This window comes from Vidua macroura, chromosome 9 (genome assembly GCF_024509145.1).
Source record: "Vidua macroura isolate BioBank_ID:100142 chromosome 9, ASM2450914v1, whole genome shotgun sequence".
Classification (NCBI taxonomy): domain Eukaryota; kingdom Metazoa; phylum Chordata; class Aves; order Passeriformes; family Viduidae; genus Vidua; species Vidua macroura.
This window is the reverse complement of record NC_071579.1, coordinates 9,192,611-9,211,672: the sequence shown is the minus strand read 5'-3', so window position 1 is coordinate 9,211,672 and position 19,062 is coordinate 9,192,611. Positions and strand designations below refer to the sequence as shown.

The 19,062-nt window shown below is 38.8% G+C and overlaps 1 protein-coding gene across 1 annotated transcript in view; it reads right to left on the bottom strand.

The window, feature by feature from the left end:
* The window catches only part of CDC73 (cell division cycle 73), a 103,087-nt gene that overhangs the window by 49,705 nt on the left and 34,320 nt on the right, over positions 1-19,062 (bottom strand). The gene's annotated exons all lie outside the window — the stretch shown is intronic.

Here is a 19,062-nt window from a genome sequence, read left to right as displayed (position 1 = left end):
CTCAGCAGCTCTTGAGCTGTCTGTCTGCAGGAACTCTCACATGTGAACAGACTGCAAGGCACTGGATGCACCTCTGAAGCAATTCCAGCAGGTCCTCTGGAAGGTGGAGATGGGAATTTGCTCAACACCATTTTTTTGGTGATCTTCCACTAATTTTTTCCTCTGCTGTATTTGGGGTGTGCTAATTGTACATTTCTGCATTTCCAACACACCTCAAATCATATAAATGTCTGCTTTTGGGGAAAGCAAATACCTGTAAAAGTAATAACTCTCTTCTGCAGGGATTTCTGTGACTAAATTGAAAGTTCATACACTCAGTTACATGATGCCTGTTGGCATTCATGTGAGAGAGCTGCCCTGGGCAGATGTTTTGGGAGTGTGCTTCCAGCACCCAGTGCAGTTCCCCCCACTCCATGTGCTGCTCGCTCCCAGCTGACACAGACCACAGCTGACATCTGGCTGAAGGCACCTGGCTGAAGGTCACTGTAGGCAGGCTCTACACCACAGTGCTAGCTCTAGACCCCCAGTGCAAGTGTGGGAAGCCAGCTACTGCTGCAGGGGACTGAATTGTGGAAGATGTCCAGTGCCATAAGTGGCCCCTCCCCAAGCAGTGCTGGCCAAGGACACAATCCAGCCTCCCGGAGAGGACTTCAGCACTGCTCCCAGCCCTTGGCACTTTCCAGCTCCACTGTGATGTACTTGATTTTACCAACTCTGGCTACTCCTAAATGCTCTTCCTGGCTCTTGGGTGTAGTCCAAGAGGTTAATACTAAACCTTAAATAGTTTGGCACTGGAACCATCAAGTTTGGCAGCCAAACCACCTCTTGGGTGCTGGGCTTTGGAGCTCTTATACGATGTTGATCTGCCCGGGCTTGGCAGAACCACGGCACAAAGCCCGTGAGTTCAGCATACCAAACGTCCTGCTACTTCCAGGACTAGTGAGGAGCACCAGAAAGCTAAATAAAAAGCCATTCTTAATGCCCTTTTAAGGGTCCAACATGATTTTTTAAAATTTGTATTAATGTTTGGGTGTAAGTTGAAACTACTCTATAAACGTACTTGAATCCTTATCAAGATGGTCAAAGGCTACTAAAAACATTTCCATCCAAGTACTGTTTTCTTACACAGTTTGTTGCAAAGCTTTCAGAAACAAAAGGGAATCATTTTGTATGATGAAATATGCAATTATAGAATGAACGCTCTACATTCTTTTCTCTGAATGTTTTACTGTTTTCTAGCTTGTGTTTAAGCTATTTGCTCACTCTACTAGAATATAAAAACAGTTCATGTTAAAAATAGTGCAATAATTAATTATATCATGAAAAGCTTGGACCAGTTCTCTCACTTCCTTTCCCCATACAACAAGAAAAAAATTTTTTTTCATTACCAATAGCTTTCAAACTTGTAGCTAAAAACTCTTAACATGTCTGCAATGCAGTAAAAAACAGGATATAACTATTCATTGAATACAGAAGCACAAGAGTTTGTATAATACTTGCTTTAAATGTTTTTACTTCTCTGTATGTCTGCTTCAGGTTGAAAACAAATACAAAAATTCATAAGGGCTCAAAAGTTATGATGGGAGAAAAAAATTGTGACATCATCAGAACCATTATTATGGCAAAGAAAAATCTTAGAAAAAGCTGGCCTGGTAACAAAAAGCAGAAATTGGAATTCTGTCATCTCCTCATATTTATTTAACTTTCAACTTAATAAAGATTTATACATTGATACTATGGGACCAAAATGAAATCCCACCAAAAAAAAAGTTGTTATTGAACAACAGAACTGTTCCTTTCACATCTCCAATTAAATCAGTGGTATGAGATATTTGCACATCCCACACCAATAGAATTAAGAATGCAAAATGCACAACTACAGCTTTTGGTGTAGTAGAACTGATCCCATCCCCAGTCACTGAGAGATCTTTCATGGGTAAAGTTTGCAATCGTTCTAAATTTTAAAAATTACATGTCAAGGTACTTCCAAGCATCAGTGGTTGTTCTGAGAGAAAATTCAGTGCCCACTAAGATCTTCACTTAAATTTATAAACTTAAATTATGGGATGGCAGTGATCTAGAAGAGATGAGACAGACTGCTTTTCAGGTTAACCTTACTAGAACAGCAATTTAGAATCTGCTTTTCTTTGCAGTGCAGTAATATTAAACGTGTCAGTCCTCATTTGCAAAATATTTTCAGAATATATCAGCATGTTAAGACATGCATTTACTGTCTCCAAGCCCAGGCTAAATCAGGCACTGGAGGGGAGGGAAGCACCTAAAGGCCATTACTTTAGACTGCCTCCCTCTTCCCACTTATTTTCCTGATAAGTTAACAGAGTCCCTAATCACACGTCAATCTAAAATACCTACATAATCCCACAGGGCAAGAAAACCTTTTCCCTTGAACAAATGCTCATTGCAATGCATGGAAACTTCCTAGGAGGAAATGAAAGGGAGAGGGAAGATGCTAATAGAGAAGCTACTGCTTCTTCCATTTGTGCTTTTGAGAAGAACAGGCTTGCAACTGATTTGCAAAAACATCACTTCTTGTTGCCATATTTTCCCAATTTTAAATGCTCTTTTGCTGTCAAATAGCACGAATAAGCAAATATTGGACAATCACTCAGTTACACTGTAAGAACTGCACCTCTCAATGAAAAGCATTATTGTCCTTTTCATTTCAGATTGTCCTTCCAAAGCAGGATGTGACTCGGGGCACAGTATCACCCCCCTTGCTGAGCACATGTACTGGCTGTTATTCCTACAGATCCCATCTCCAGCCCACCCAGCACATCCCTTCCCCAGGCACCCCATGGGCAGCCCCGGGGAAGGAGGGAGGCAGGGAGGCTGCACGGCCAGCTCTGAAATGCTGCACTGTGCAAATGTAGGTCAGCAAGGACAGGATGGGCTCTGCTTTGTACCAAGAGTGAAGGCAAAGGCTTTCCAGGACAGGAGGTTGGGGGAGGGCTCTGGAAAACAACTTCTTGCAGCAAGTCAGTGAGAAAGCAGCTTGATTGTCAGAAAACAGAAGAGTGAAACTAAAAATGCACAGCTGATCAACACCACACAGGTTGGAAACACAGGGCAGGCTCAGGGGCAGGGAAAAGCGTTACAAAAGTGAGGTCAAATGAGAAAGCAGGATCTGGAATTCTAGTCATAAGTGTTCACACTTCTGCACTTAGAGAAGATTTAGAGAAGATTTACATATGAGGTAAATCCATTCTTCTAAAAGAATTTAAATTTTGACTGCAGTGCATATGTTTTTCTAAAGTCTGAAACAAATTCCAAGTCACGATACAATGGCATGAACAGCAAATCAGTAACTCCACAGAGAGTACTTTACACATAGTACACAAGCAAACCAAGACCAAAGCAAATTGGATCACTTGGGCCTGGGATTGGTATTTCATCTTCACACAAAGAGTTAAATTCAGCCTTCATTTGTTCCAGCTCAAAAGAAACAGAGTCTGGTACAATATGGTACCTTCCTTTCACAATTAAAAGACTGCAAAGGAATTTAACTGAATATGGGATATGGATAAGCATTACCACGTTGCTTTTCTGATATTACCATGGCAACAGTTACAAGAGTTCTCTTAAGCATTTAAATTTGACAGTTTTCCTGATAACACTAACTGAATGATAGTAATGATGCATTTTGGTTCATGAGCTAACTGCTCTATAACCACAGGGTACAAATTGTTCCCTTCACTTTTCTCAAGACTGTGCTTTTGGTCAAAATGTTCGACCAAGACAGTAACCTTGAATTACCACTCAAAAAAAAAGAAAAAAAAAAGTCCCTCCAGCTCAGGGAGTACTCATTGCTTAAAGCTTTATGTACTCTCAAAGGTTTCCATGAGACTGCTTAAGTTGTGAAGTGTCCAGGGTGGAGAAGTCAAGACTGCTAAAATCTTTGATGGGAATTTTCTCAAAGGGCTTTTATTAGCCTGGGAAGGCTGGAGGAAAAAGCAACAATTCATTCCACCCTTCAGAAATTGGGTTGACCTTCAAGATGTCATTTGCTCAAGAAAAGAGAAGAAGGAAGAAACTGGTGTTTTTATACAATCTTTATCAGTTTGTAACCACTACACACTTCTTAAAATAACAAAACACTGCAAGTTGTTCTACCTCAGTGGAGGCCAAAGTGCACTGAGGAATACACAGTGAGCTCTGAGGACAAGCGCATCACAGCAACGCCTCCACCTCCTATTAGCCCATTTAGCTTTAGCTAATAATAAGTGGCATTTCAACTGTTTAATAGGAATATTCTGTGAACCACTCACTCTGATCCCCCAGATGCTCAGTGTGGGCATAATGGAGAAGTCTCTTTTTCTTTACCTCATTAAAAAGTGAAGTGTGTGAAACATGTTTGTCATCCTAACATTTTAAGGATACCAGCTTTGATAATATCTTGCAATATATTCAACTAAAAAAGATTAAGATACTGAAAACAGTGTGAAATCTTTAAAAATTTCCCAAGATGACACAAATTCACATTTCAGAAGAAAAAGTCATGCTTGCAAAGATCTAAGAGAGAAATCTTTTCAACACAAAAAAAGTCCTCAGAAGGTAAAGTATTCCCAGTTCTTTTGCTGTTAACATTTTTTAACGTTTTATATTAAATTAAAAATTTAAAACATCCATGCCATCCTAAAATCAACAAATCCCTCCACACTCTTGAAAAACCACAACACCACCACATCTTTTCTTCTGGAAAGGCCAAGTGTTCCCACATCTCAGTGAGGCTCAAAGTTTATAACGAGAAAAACCAACTGCCACAAGAAATGCTTTGTTAATAAAATACCAGACAAGGCTCTGAAGAAAACCAAAACCTTCCTCACTGCCTTTCTTAAATATTTAACATACCCTGCATTTAAACAAGCTGAGGTCAAAGAACTATTTTGAGAATAAGAATAACCTACAATCTTGCAGGTTTCATTCAGGATTTGTGTCACTGTCATCACTTTCAAAAGAAGCATCAATTTACGTCACATTTTAAACCTGTCTTGCCTTAATATACAGGTTGATACAAGATGACAAAACAAAAAAAGAAACAGTAGAAAGTACCATCTGTGACTCAGTCAAAAATTTAGTGCTGCTACTTAATGCAAATGCCAGTCCTATTATAGGCATTCTTCCAAAGTCCACCTAGACATCGATTTTTGCTGCCATAAAAATTCAACTCAATTATCCAGCCTTCTGAATGAAGAGAACCAATTTCCCATTGTATCATCTTTAACTAATCTAAAATATTGTATTTTTTGGACTGGTTTTTAGTGCAGAAAAGGATAACATTTTTATGTCCCAAAAATGTAAAGAAATGAGACAATACAGAGGTACTCTTAAGGTTACTCAAGACTCTAAAATAAAGGTAAATAACTCACACATACCTGAGGGAACAACACCTCTATTGCTCAAAAAGCAAATTGCAAAGCTTATGATGCACCCACAGTGAGGTATACCAAAGGGAAAAAGCAAAAACCAACCAAAATCCAGCAAACCCCCAGAAATCACCTTATTTACATATAGATGTATCTTCAACAGTATTTTCCATAATACCTCTATTTATAGCATGACAAAATTCTATCTTCCAAATCTGAAATTATTTTTAAAACCCAATGCAGCAGTTTTCTTTTATTATTTGATCAATTTTTTTATTATTTAACTATTTTGGAAATTATCCACTTTAATTGAAAAACCTAATCTTTTCCCTGAATTCTCAAAATGGTAAAAAAAAAAAAAAAAAAAAAAAAACAGGGCAAGAATGATAGATAATCACAATTCTTTTACATTACAAAAATTAAAATTTATTCAGAGTTAAAAGCTGTAGTCACTTCCTACAATCCAGCTGTAAATTATCCCCCTTTAAAAAAGCAGGCAGATATGTTTGCTACATCCATCAAAGGTATGATTTTTTTTTTCTAACCAAAATTCAGTTGAGAAATGGATGCTGCAAACAACTTCAGATATCCAGCTTTCATTAATGTTAATAAAGGAATGACAGCCCTGTGACAATAATTCGGAGGCACTAAGCCTGAATGAAATATAATGCTGTCCTAGTCATTAAGAAGTGCACTGCTTGGATCCCTGAAACACTTTAATTTTTTTTTTCCCTTCCACCATTTCCATATTTTCTACTAGTAGAAGTTAAGCAGTTTGAATGATTTATTGTCCAAATTTCATGCTGGCAGAGTGGAATGGAAAAACTAGAATAAACTACACAATGACATTTCTTCCCATCCTCCTATTCATTAAAAAAAATTTACTCCCATGAGCACACTTTTGTTAAATAGCATTTTGTGCACACATTCCATAAATTGAGAGTTTTATGAAACACTACTTTGGTTTTGCCTGTAAGACTCCTTATGACAACTAGTCAAGTATTAATGTTCTACTTCTTCCAATTCTGTAAGGAAAAAAACACCTATGAATCCTGTATTTTTTTTTTTTTCATTGTAGAATATTTTACATGGAATAGAGTGGGTTTTTCCCCCCATTTCTTATCACAATATTCTCCTGGACTTACAAGTATTAGCACCTGAAGCACTAACATAGTCCTCAAATTCATCAGACCCTGATTTACTCACAGAACAGATAAATCATAAGATGTTCATGACAAAACAGATGCTCAGGAGCATTAAGTGTTGTTTCTTTTTTCTCACAACTATGGAACTGCAGCAAGCATTCCAAGCTGGCATATCCTGGCTAGGACACAGCAAAGTTCCTCTGCTCCAGTTCCGAGCGCAGCCATTTCAGCACACACAACTATAATCCAGTTTCAATGTAACAAACTGCAGTTGGGCAAGGCTCACACTCTGAAAGGAGGGACACTTCTTCCACAGCTTGTCTGGGCACCTTGTTCCAGTGCCCCACCACCCTCACAGGAAAGAATTTCTTCCTGACATTGAATTTAAATCTAAATCTCCCGTTTATTTAAACTGTTCTCTGTTGTCCTATCACTGTGTGCCCTTGCTAAAAGCCATTCTCCCTCTTTTCTGCAAACCCTCATTGAGGAGGCTGCAATGGGGTGTCCCCAGAGCCTTCTCCTCTGCAGGCTGAACAGCCCCAGCTCTCAGCCCGTCCTTGGAGCAGAGGAGCTCCAGCCCCACAAGCACCTTCACGGCCTCCTCTGGACCTGCTCTAACAGGCCCATCGTGTCTGTCCTGTGCAGGGCACTCCAGAGCTGGATGCAGCACTGCAGGTGGGTCTCACAAGGGAGCAATGCCCTCCCCTGACCTCTGGCCACCCTGCTTTTGACACAGCCAGGATTCAGTTCACCTTCTGGGCTGTGAGTGCACACTCTTGGCTCATGTCCAGCTGTTCATCCACCAGAAGCCCCAAGTCCTTCCATGCAGTCCTTCTCCCAGCCTGTGACTGCCCTAACCCAGCTGCAGCACCTTTGCACTTGCTGAAGGGCCTTGCTGAACCTCACTGGGTTCACATGGACCTTCACACTCTTCATCAGGTTCAGTTGTGTAACCCAAGGTGCTGGACAATTTCCTGGGTTTTTTGTGACACTTTAAGACTTGGGCAAAAATAACTTTACATATTTGCTGAACATATTTCACACTGGCTTTGTCAGTTACTTGAAGTGAAAAATGATGACAATGCGATATGTTGCCATAGGAAAAAAAAAAAAAAAAAGCTACCTCCCACCACAGCCAATTAAACATTTGGCATTTCATTTGTTTCAGTGGCCAATACAGATAAGAATGTGTTTGCCCCTGGATTTTAGGAAGTTAAAAAAAAAAAAAAAATCCAACTGTCAATAAAGCTTTCTTTTCTTGTTGTCCTATTTCTCTTTTACAACTACCTCTTCACAGCTAGAGGTTTTCTCAAGTTATCAGAGATATGCTGTAACCCACTAGAAGTGAGTCTTTGCAAGATGCAATATGCAAAATGAAGCGTTTTCTAAACAAACCCCTTAACAATCTCCCTCCTCACCCAAACACCTCAAAAACACATTAAACATTCACTCTCAGAAATTTCTAACTAGTCCTTCTAAACAAGTGAACACTAACTCCCTAAAAACCAATGACTCCCAGAGATGACACAAACCTCCTAATAAATACCACACCACAGTTTCTGAATTTTCTATAGAACATTTTCAAAGCTTAATAATAAGATTTAGTCCTTTAGAGACTTGATAATATATTGCAGACCAACTCTTTACTTAACAGTGGAATCAGACGACAGTAGACCAAATCAAAATTACTTGTTTCAAAAAAAAAAACAAGTATAAATAAAAGTTGATTAGGACCTGTTACTACCAATACTCCCTCCCTAAGCAGCTGGCAAAATTTAGCCAACAAGTCACAGAAATATTACCCAAGTTTCCCCATTTACTGATAAATGTAAGGGCAGAAGACAGAAATTCACCTACACAGATTCAGCTATAGGGATGTTGTAATCTAGGACTGTACCATCCTCCACACATGCAGAATGGGAGCAGAAATTATCAGAACATTTATTCTGCTGCTGCTAACTGCATTAAATGAAAAATATTTTTAAAACCCCGTAGAAATCCTTTAGAATAATGGACAGTAATTACAAACTTTGTAAGTTGTGACACTTGAGTAAGTATTGCACAGTACATCTCTTTCTATTAAACAGGGAGATAAAAGATGCAAACCCCACAGACTCATACTTCAGGGGAAATACACAGGCAGGACAAGCACTTAAAAGAGAAAATATTCTGCCCTAAAGAGCTTATGTAAGTAAATAAGTGGACAAATTTTAAGTGGTAGCTTCAATTCATCAGTTTAAGTACTGGAAATGAGTGTTTTTCCTTGTGTAATGACAATTGAATTAAAGTGTGAAAGCACTGACTATGCCCAAAAATAAACAGTCTATTAAGCATCCACAGCAATTTCATTTCCTATTCCTTTCTCAACTTAAACACCCCAAACATAAAACTGAAAGCAAAACAAACTACCCTTGTGCTTGCCAACCAAAATAAAACCAAAAGTTAAAAATACCTTTACAATTTTTAACACACAGAACAAGTTCATTATGAAAAACTTAAAAGGTACGAATTTACTGCTGGATGTCCATGAGATCTAGAGGATCCTGAACTGTGCATTGTGGAAAACATGCAGGCTCTGCAGGTCAGTTAATAAATACTATCATGGCTCTGTATAATCCAGCCATTAGTGCCTGCAGTGAAGAGCAGCAGCTGAATTTTATTTGTGGCCCTGGTGCAGATCAAATCTGTAATTCCATGTAAGCTACACAGAGCACTAAGAAATGGGACCCCAGCAAGCAGGGGAGCAGCAATCATGTGTGACAGTCTGGGGAAGCTGCTCCCAAACTTAATGGGCAAAGAAAGATCTGAAGGTTTATCAAGATTCAAGGAAAGGTGAGAAGTCAAAATATATTAATTTAAATGCACTGAATTCCCATGTGAGTTTTCCAATGCAGAAGTAAATTGGCCTTCACTCACTGTAAAGCAAGGAAATTAAACTACATACAGCTCACTAAATTAATTTTATTCCTAAAGACATCACCAGCCAATGGCAATTTAATGCATTATAACTTATGAATGTTGATGTTGAACACTTTGGTAATTTGCTTTAATTTGCTTGAGTGCCTTGATCTAGATATAGCCTTAAGGAATACTTGTATATTGCCATTTTAGATTGCATCATCCATTGTATTAAGGAGAAAAGGTTATTTGTGCATGGCAGAACTATGAAGTAGTTGCTTTAACAGGAAAACACAGACCATTATTGAAGATTCTCAACTTCCTAATGACTCCCAGCCATGCTCAGGTGGCAACAGCTCCACCCTGGAAACTCCTGATGTGTTTCACTACAAATGAAATATGAATTAAGATTTTAACCCATTAAAACAAATCCTGCTTTGGGGAGCTCAGGAGCTACAACAGAAATCTGGGAGGAAGTTCCACAAGGTCCTTGAGTCCCTGAAGGGCACTGACTGACAGAGACACCAAGGATACCAGGAAGAACCACGGTCATGCTTCAGACACAGGGAGGGCTTTTTTCACCCCAAAGCTTCACACAGCTTTTTTGGTTTTTTTTGGTTGGGTTTTTTTTTTTTTTTTATTTTGTGTGAGCACAAAGGAACCTCCAGAAACCTATTAATTTGTCACAAAATCCCTTAACAAGCCTGGAATCCAGGAGGATTCAAAGATGAGAAAGGAACTAACTTGTCATTTTAAATTATTTAATAGCTCCCAGGTCAGCACGAGGCTGGAGGCTATCACAGAGAGAAGAGACTTCAGGGGTTAAGAATCAGTTCATTCCAGGAAGACAATTCTGTGCATTCAGCTAGAAAGCCACAGGGTCCACCATGAGTTTCTCCTACAGGAGCTTGGCCATAAGGAGTAACCCATACTACTGTAGCCAGGGCTTTATCAACAGAAAAGAAAAACACTAGAATATTAAGCAAAAGAATTGAAAACCAACTAAACTAAGTAAAATGAACCAAGATATAAATAATGTAGGAAAATTCTGAGTTTTAAACATTTAAAAGTGAAAAACAAAGAAGTAAAAAGCAAATAAAATTCACAGCAACACCTAAATTTATCCTGAAGCCTAACAGATTAACTACAAATCAGTTTTGGAGTAAATGAACTACTAATACATAAACCCAGAATACATCTTTATTTTTCCATCAAGATAATGTCAAAGAGCACATGAAATGTATTACAGAAAGGTATAAATGCCTTTCTGCAATTTAACTAGAAGCAAAACATTCCCTCCCACCACCATTATCTTCAGCCTTGCCAAAGAAGCTCATACTACTTCCTTCACCCCCGAGAAAATAAAACATCTGCCCACCCCATCAGCTTTTAATCTTCTTATGGACAGAATTAATTTAGCTTCCTTCTGGGGAATGTGATGGGAGAGAAAACTGGCCAAGCCTATTTGAGCCAAAGTCAGTCTTTTGTTTAAAGGAGAAAAAAGAAAAAGAGAGGGGAGGAGGGGGAAAAAACACCATAAGCTGTGAACACTTTAGTTATGCCACATTTATTAAGTATCAATACATTCTGTGCATTTTACCATAGTTTAAATATGACTTCACTAAAGAAATACCACTTTACTGAACATATGGCAGAAACTCCCTGAAGCATGCCAAAGATTAAATGTCAGGTTAATCAATCACTTCCATTCCACTTAGGAGAGGCATCAGGAGAAGTTACATTATTTCCTTAAAGGTATGATTTTTATTCATAACTGAAAACTTTCACAAATATTAGTATACTAATATTCGTAACACTATCCTAGTGTTTAACTTTAATCTATTCTGGATCTTAACCTGGAGGATGTTGAGTATTTATTACCTTTTATATTCTATTTCTCTCAGCTCCATATAAAGGAGTAATGAAATAATAGTTGAAAATATTTTCTGTGCACTGCAAATTTCCATCTATAAAATGTTCCCTGCATATGGATTACTGTTGTGGTACTCATTCTTTAAAATTATCTAATACCCACATTCATATTTGAAAGGATTACAATTCAGATTGTTTGGCATTACAAGCCACGTGCAGGCAGCTTTCCAGAGAAGAAAATAAAAGGACATTAAGAGTCTTGCTGAGCCCTGCCAGGGGAAGGAATCTAAGAGACATATTGAATCTGTGGTTTTGTTGTGCAGTACTATACCACACATATGCAAGCTACCCTTATTAAATATTTAGCTCACCTTAGGTGAGCAAACTGCCTGATTAGGCACTTTCATTATTCTGAATGGGAACTGTAACAAACCAGCAAACACAGTTTTCCAGATATTTCAGCTATGAATAAGGAAGTTGATTTACTTATTAAAACTTCACCTTCGAAATTGGAGCCAGCTATAAACGTACCCTTTAAAATCAGATGTAACATTCAGGCAGTTCAGAGTCCCTTTAGATTTTAATTTCTAATACAGCATTAAAATCCATTTAGGATTTTAATATGTATTTTACTACTTTAATCTGCATTTCACCTGCTGTTCATGTCCAGATATTTTTGGAAGCTTTTTCTTGATATTATTTTCCAGACATAATTATACATGTGAAAGCTACTATAAAAATCATTGTTTGCTACAGCACACATCATCACCCTAAAACAGAATGCCTTTTATAGACCCAGATGAGGTAGCTGCATATGTTCTGTATATTATAATATATTCTATGTATTATTAGCTACAAAATATTTGTCTTAAGACATTATTAAGCCCTCTCCATCCACAGGTCTTTTGTTAGGTGGCAACCATGATAAAAGACAACTCATCAGGCAGGTTATCTGCTTTACTGATGACTGTATTCCATTTTTATTTCAGTTATATATGTAAATCTGTTTGCCTGATTTACATCAAAGGTAACTGGGAAGTAGGGCTGATGGATAGTGCTGCATAATGCACCCTCAGGTCTCCTATGCTAAAGCAAAAGCAGAGTTGTTTTTTTCCCCACCTCAGCAAACAGAGCTCTTCTCAGTCTACTTCAGTAACACTCCCTCCCTTCTCCCACAGTATGGTTCCAAACGACTTCCCAATTTCAATAAAACCTGCAGAAAAGTTATTGCCTTTGTCAACTTTTATGAAAATTGCTGGCCAGGGAAATTAAACCCTCGAATTACTGCTCCCAGGGAGAGAAAGGCAGGCAGTGCTTTCTCTGTGTCTCCTCAAAACAGCAGCACCAAGCCACCAAAATCACCCATCTGTAACTCAGCAGCTGCACTTCCCTCCAGGCCAAGGTAGGGCATGAGGAGACACCCACCTCACTTAAGAAACCTAGAATTTTTTAACAATATTCTAAATTAAAAGTACTATGAATTTACAGCCAGTAGACTGGCAGTTAACTGCAAGCAAACTTATCACATCACTACGTCACTTTGCTTAGTCACACCAAGTTTTCCTTCACACTTGAACTGAATTTTAAAAGCATATCTGTTGCTCATGCACAAAACTGACTCATATATCTTCATGGAGAGACAGAAAGGAAGAGATTTAAATTCCAAAAATACATCCTAAGTTTCTTAAAGCAGCAAACTATCTGAAGTTGGACTTCCTAAACCTTAACGTGCCAAATGCAATGGAAATGTAAGATGAAATAAAAACATGCTTTGTTAATATTCACGTTGTATAAAATCTAACAGTTTTATAGGTGTGGTAAACAAGTTAGTGGGAATTGGATTTCACAAAGTATTATCTGAATTGATATTATAATGTTGTTAATATTAAGATAATAATTTATGTTATAAAGTGGTTAATGTTGTTACAGTAGCCTAGTTGTGAAATTGGTTTTCACGAGGACAGTATGGTTTTGTGTGTTGCAATGTGGGTTATGAGTTTGCATTGGACAGACTGTTGCTAGCCAAACTTCTGAGACACGACCTCAAAGGAGTAGAACTTCATCCAGTGAGGACCCCGATAACCACAGTGACAAAACCATGTCTGTGCCAGAAAGAGTGACATGGAGTGAGACTACGTAAAACCAAAAAATAAATATGCATAAAGCTGATGCAATATCAGGGGGATAGAAGGTGAAGCTGCCATTTTGTGCACTAGCCTCTGGCATTTTGCCACACTCCCAGCACTGTCCCTTTTGCTTTACTGGTTTTTTTTGTTCTCAATAAAACTTCTATAGCACATTGACACTTGTAGTCTGGGTCATTTATAACAATAGGCCAGCTGATTAAATGATGTATTTGTAAAAAACACAGTTGTTCTCAAAGTTATTTATAAATTTCTTTCAATTTACCAACTGCCTTAGATAAATTTGACATTTTAAGTACATTGGACAAACCTTCATAATTCAAAATAGTTAAGTATGCAGATGCATAGATCCAAGGTTAGCCTTTTACATTTTAAAAGAAAATAAAAATGTTTGTGTCTCAAATAAATTTGCATTCAGGCTACACATTTATTGATTCAAAAAGGTAAGGAACCAGATTTATTTTTACCAGATCAACTTCTTCAGTGTTAAGTTTTAAGTCCCATTTGCATGAGGCTAATGTTACTTAGAAAAGTCCCAAACCAAAAATCTCCAGAAAATCCCACAAGCCTTTTGGGAACAAAGAGGGCCAACAGAGAAAGTGGTGAATGCGAATTAAAGCAGCCAATGCATCATTCAGTGCTGGCCTACACGCACTTGCATACACACACATCTCCCCATAACCCCCTCAGCTCAGCTGAGTTTGAGATGAAAAAAGAGCCAGGACCCACCCTTGCAGCAGCAGTGATGTGAGTGGTGTCAGCACTAGCATATTGCTCAGTGCAAGCACAAATCCAGCTCCAGATGGCAGCCCAGCAGCTCACAGTCACAGGTACATTCTGGGAGGAATGATCACTGCTGCCCAAATGCCAGGTGAGTGAGCCATAATTAATGCAGAGTTTATTATATGGCCTTTACAGTCATTTACCTAAGGAGAAAGCCTGCACTGAACAGACTTATCCAGAACCAGCAGGAGCAAATCTGAGTAAATCAGGACTTGGCCTACAGACATCCTAAAAGTGAGGATGCTGATTCAACAGCAACAGTGTGGCTGCATAAAAGACACAGGCAGATTTAACACCTGGATTTAGATGGAGCACTAAAATCTCACAAATTTCAAGACCTAAATATAGTCACTCTTAATCAATTACCTTCTTAAATGGTGTAAGAAGGAACTGCCAAAAAAAGCTTAAAAATATGTCCTATTTTGCTATTCTAACTGGATCTTCTCATTGGTTACATTGCACTACCTGGAAATAGTGCCCAATGACATAATTTATAATCCATCCCCCAAAAGACTAAGAACCAGGGCTCTTGCCTCAGCATTTCATCAACATTTGCCTCTAAAGCTCTGTCTCAGCTCTGAGCTGTGCAGGTTTAATGCACTCAGAAAAGACTATCTTTGCCTTTCATATTTTGACTGAAGCACTGAAGAACACCTGCCCATGCCACATTGCTGTAATAACTGTGTACCTGTGAACAAAATCTGCTACATTGAGATAGAGATACCCTCTGGTATCACACACTCCCAGCCACATACTGAAAGAATTGAATAGAAGGGGAAAAAAAACCCTCAACTAAACAACAAAATAAACCCACAACTGCAATAAAAAGGAAAGGAAGTGGACCTTTAAAAGAACAACACCAGAACACAGTCCACAAATTGAAACAACAGTCCTTAAGAGGGCAACAGTAAGGACTAAACACAGAATGTAGAAAAATAATTATAAACAAATCATGAAGAAGAGTGTGCTCTAGCTTAACTAAGTAGTAGTAAATGGCATGAGTGAGATGTACATGAGCCTGGGCTTTGAGGCAGTTCCTATGGATATTGCTAGGTAACAAGCTATCCTACTTTCCAAGCTCAGAAGAAGGTATGACTACGACACTAAGTTAGATATCAGCAAGTACTCCAAGTGGAAAAAGCAGAAAACTTGTTTCCACAAATAATGAATTCTACCTTACTGTATTAGAAGCAAACAACTAAGCAGTAAAGTGTCGCAGGGGCTAATGACAATGGCATAATCTCAAAAACTGACCAGAGAAGGAAATCTTGACTCAGTTTTCACATCAGTTACATGAAATACTCAGATGATCATTAATTCTTAAATTGTAATTTTGATCTAGTTACTGTATCGTGAATTGCAAAGTATGCTAGAAACCTTCAAAACTTCATTAAAGCTCTAATTCTGAGACAAGAGGATGGCTACCCATAACCTGCAGAGAGAAGGAGGTATGTTAAACTGAATTATTTTTTGATCCCCCATCTGACACATGCTCATTTCTACTGGCTCTGCAAGACCTTTACACCACCTTCAGTAGGTGTGAATAAATAAAAATCCTACATAACAGCAGAGCTGTTCTTTCCCCAGAACTGTCAGGTGAAGATGCAGCTGTTAGACATTCATCAGATGTTTGGAGATAATTTGTAGAGGAAAAGGTGTTGACCCAGTTGTTTAAAATAAGCTTGTGCAGTGCATGATGTCTGATTGTTCAGAACTCTTAGGACAAAGTACCAAAATCTGTAGCTGAGGTTCAGCTGGTAGCACTGAGCAGCACCCTATAAAACTTTGATTACACACAAACCCAAAGACTTGAGAAACACAAATGTATCTAAGCACAATCCTATACAGAACTCAAGTAAAGGCAGACATCCAATCCAAAGAACACAAATGAAGTGTCCTAGGCAGTTTTATTTGGGGCTAGGTTTCCAAATGAGAGTGACTCCTGAAACATTTATAAAGGATCCCAGTTCTCGTGCACACAGTGCATGGCAGATGAGTTTCTCAGGGAACACCCCTAGGGCTGGCAAATACACTCCTGTCACGCAGCTTTGGATCAAGACAGGTCTAGGAGGTCATCTCAGAGCTCATACCAAGCATGCCTGAGGCTCTCAAGCCTTTTTAAGTGAAGCTTCCTGTTTGTCTAAAGCTCTAATTGAATGTATACTCAGAAATGCTTTGGGCTCTCATATCTGGCACTCCTCCATTCAAACCTCTCAAGGAGCTGCCAGCTGTGCCACGAGCACACTGAGCACTGCCCCGGCTGAGCTTTACACAGCAGGGACTCCAGGCACGCTCCTTCAGGGGCAAAGCTGCACAGCTCCAGGCCTTGCTCCCTCTTTTTCAGCAGCACACTGTGCCACACAGCAATGCCTAACTTCTGAGGCATGACTGATTATACAACATCCCTGTCTTCGCTTGAATTTGCAGTTCTTAGCCCCAACATAAAAGAAAACTTATTACAGGGAACAAAACAGGCAGCTCTATTGTGTAATGCAGTACAACAGTCAGATACATCTTGGCACAGATGTACACCATTTATAATCCCAAAGAAAACGAGTGCAATATTGTTCAACCTTACACATTTTCTTGAAAGCAGCATTTGTATGTGATTCTTCTTGGTCTGTATCAGCTTCACTATTTACACTAAAACTCTTTAAGGGAAAGCAATTTAATATTTGAAAAACAACTTAGGCAATGAAATGCCAACCACTGAAACTGTTGTGTGGGCCTTAAATATAAAATACAGTAATAGTTCTTAGGAAACTGGGTTGCATTTTATCCACTCTCATTAGAGTAATAGAGGCACACAAAGCCTTCTTGTCTGCTACCCCAGAGCAGTGTAAGGTTGTTGGCAGACTCTTCTGGAGAAACATCCATTTCTCCAGCTAAAAGATTTTTTGAGTTCATGGTCATGTCCTGGCCCTTAACCCTAATGGACCAAGGACCTCAGGGGTATGTCTGAATTAGTTACAGAGCAGCATACTTATGGTGAAAAATGATTTACAAACCCAATAGAAACAAGTATCTACCTCAAGTATCATCTATGGAAAAACATCTGCCCTCCATGCAAATCTATGTAACTTTATGATTTTATATTATTACAGTTTTCCTCTTGCTGGTTAAAAACTGAATAGGATGCACAGAGAGAATTCACAGAATGCTGCTCAGCCTGCAGAAGGGAGTGGGGGTGTAGGCAGGCTGCTGTTGCACTCCCATTGGGAATAATGACCACCTTATGCACAGGCTGCACAAAAATTATGCAGCACTTGAGAGCCTGTTTCAAACATTTCAAAGAGTCCCTTGTTTTGCTGACTCCTCCCTCAATCCCACTGTCCTCCAACATTTTAATGAGATTAGGACATGACAGAAAACTGCTGATGTGGATAAACTGGTATCTCTCCTCCATCTCAAATATGAAAGATGTATTAAGTTTTTATTTCTTTTCAAAAGTACTATTTATCTGAACACTGAGAGACAACACCCAACTCCACCATATGCTTCTAAACAGCCATTTTGAATTTTGGCACTGAATCACAAAGTCCTCGCGATCAATTATAGGATCCTGTGGATTTACCTCCTCACACAGAAGCATATCAATTTTCTTAAGTCTTTTATATAAAACACATACACATACCATGATGTTTCTGCCCCAACCACTTCCTCTCCAGTGGCTCAGTCTGTAAAGTGCCATAATTTAGTAACTCTGTTTATACTACACACTATTCCTTTGAAGATACACCAGAGGTGGTTAAACAACCTCTCAGGTAAAAAGAAAAATACAGAGGTTATACCCAACTCAAAAGATTTTTGAGGGCAATAACAGTAAAATCCTTTGATTAATTAATTCCCCAAATCTGATACTGACTGGAAAATGCTGGTGCTGAACCAGTCTCCAATTCTTCTGAAATTAGACCTGCTTGTACTGTGGTTTACATAGGGACTCCTTTGTAATTACTTGGTTTCTGCTAGGATTATGAAATGTATTTGTTGTAACTGAAATGTAATGCATTTACTTTAATTATTGATATTCTCATATGTTTACTCAGAGCACTTTTACCCAGAGATTGCTGTAAAGCCTGGCAGCACACAATGGTAAAAGGGATGTTACTTTTGTCAGTTTGGAGGAAAAATATCACTCAACTGAGAAGCACTGAAAATTTACATAGAATTTCTTATTTACAAAGTTTGAATACACCACAGAAATTTGCATTTGAGTTTGTTAAAAGTGAAGTGCCTCCAGTGAAGTCCTCACTGACTATACTGATCATCCAGGTGTAGCTGCAGACTCTCTGGGAAGGCCAGCAGCTCAATCCTACAGGAGCTCTTGCACCTTCCTGTTCACTGAACAGGAAGAGAAAAATGCCAACAGCAGCTCTGGCTGCTTACGAGTGCAGATGATCAATGACACATTCCATCACTAGCAGCAAAAACCAAGAGACAAAGGAAGCTCCCAAGCTTCAGCAGCCCTGAATGCTAAAAGAAACCCCAAGTTGAAAACAGGAGATTTTTCCAGCAAAAAATAATTTCTACAAGGGTCCATTGCAGTGCCATGCAGTTCTTGTTCACTTGAACACAAGCTTCCAGCTCCCTGAATCACAGCCCCTGATTAGCCAGGGCACTCAGAACTCAGAGGAAATCATCCCACAAAACTCCACAGCCTCTCATGCTATTTCTTTCTCATATTAAAGCCATGAGAGCTCAAGGATAAAAGCACAAAGATGAGTAAAACCAGCATCACCATGACTATTACTGTAATGGATAAACAAATATGATTTGCAAGTGCACACAGTCAATACAAAGCATGCCCTCAGCCTGGAAGAGTTCAGCTTTAGTAGG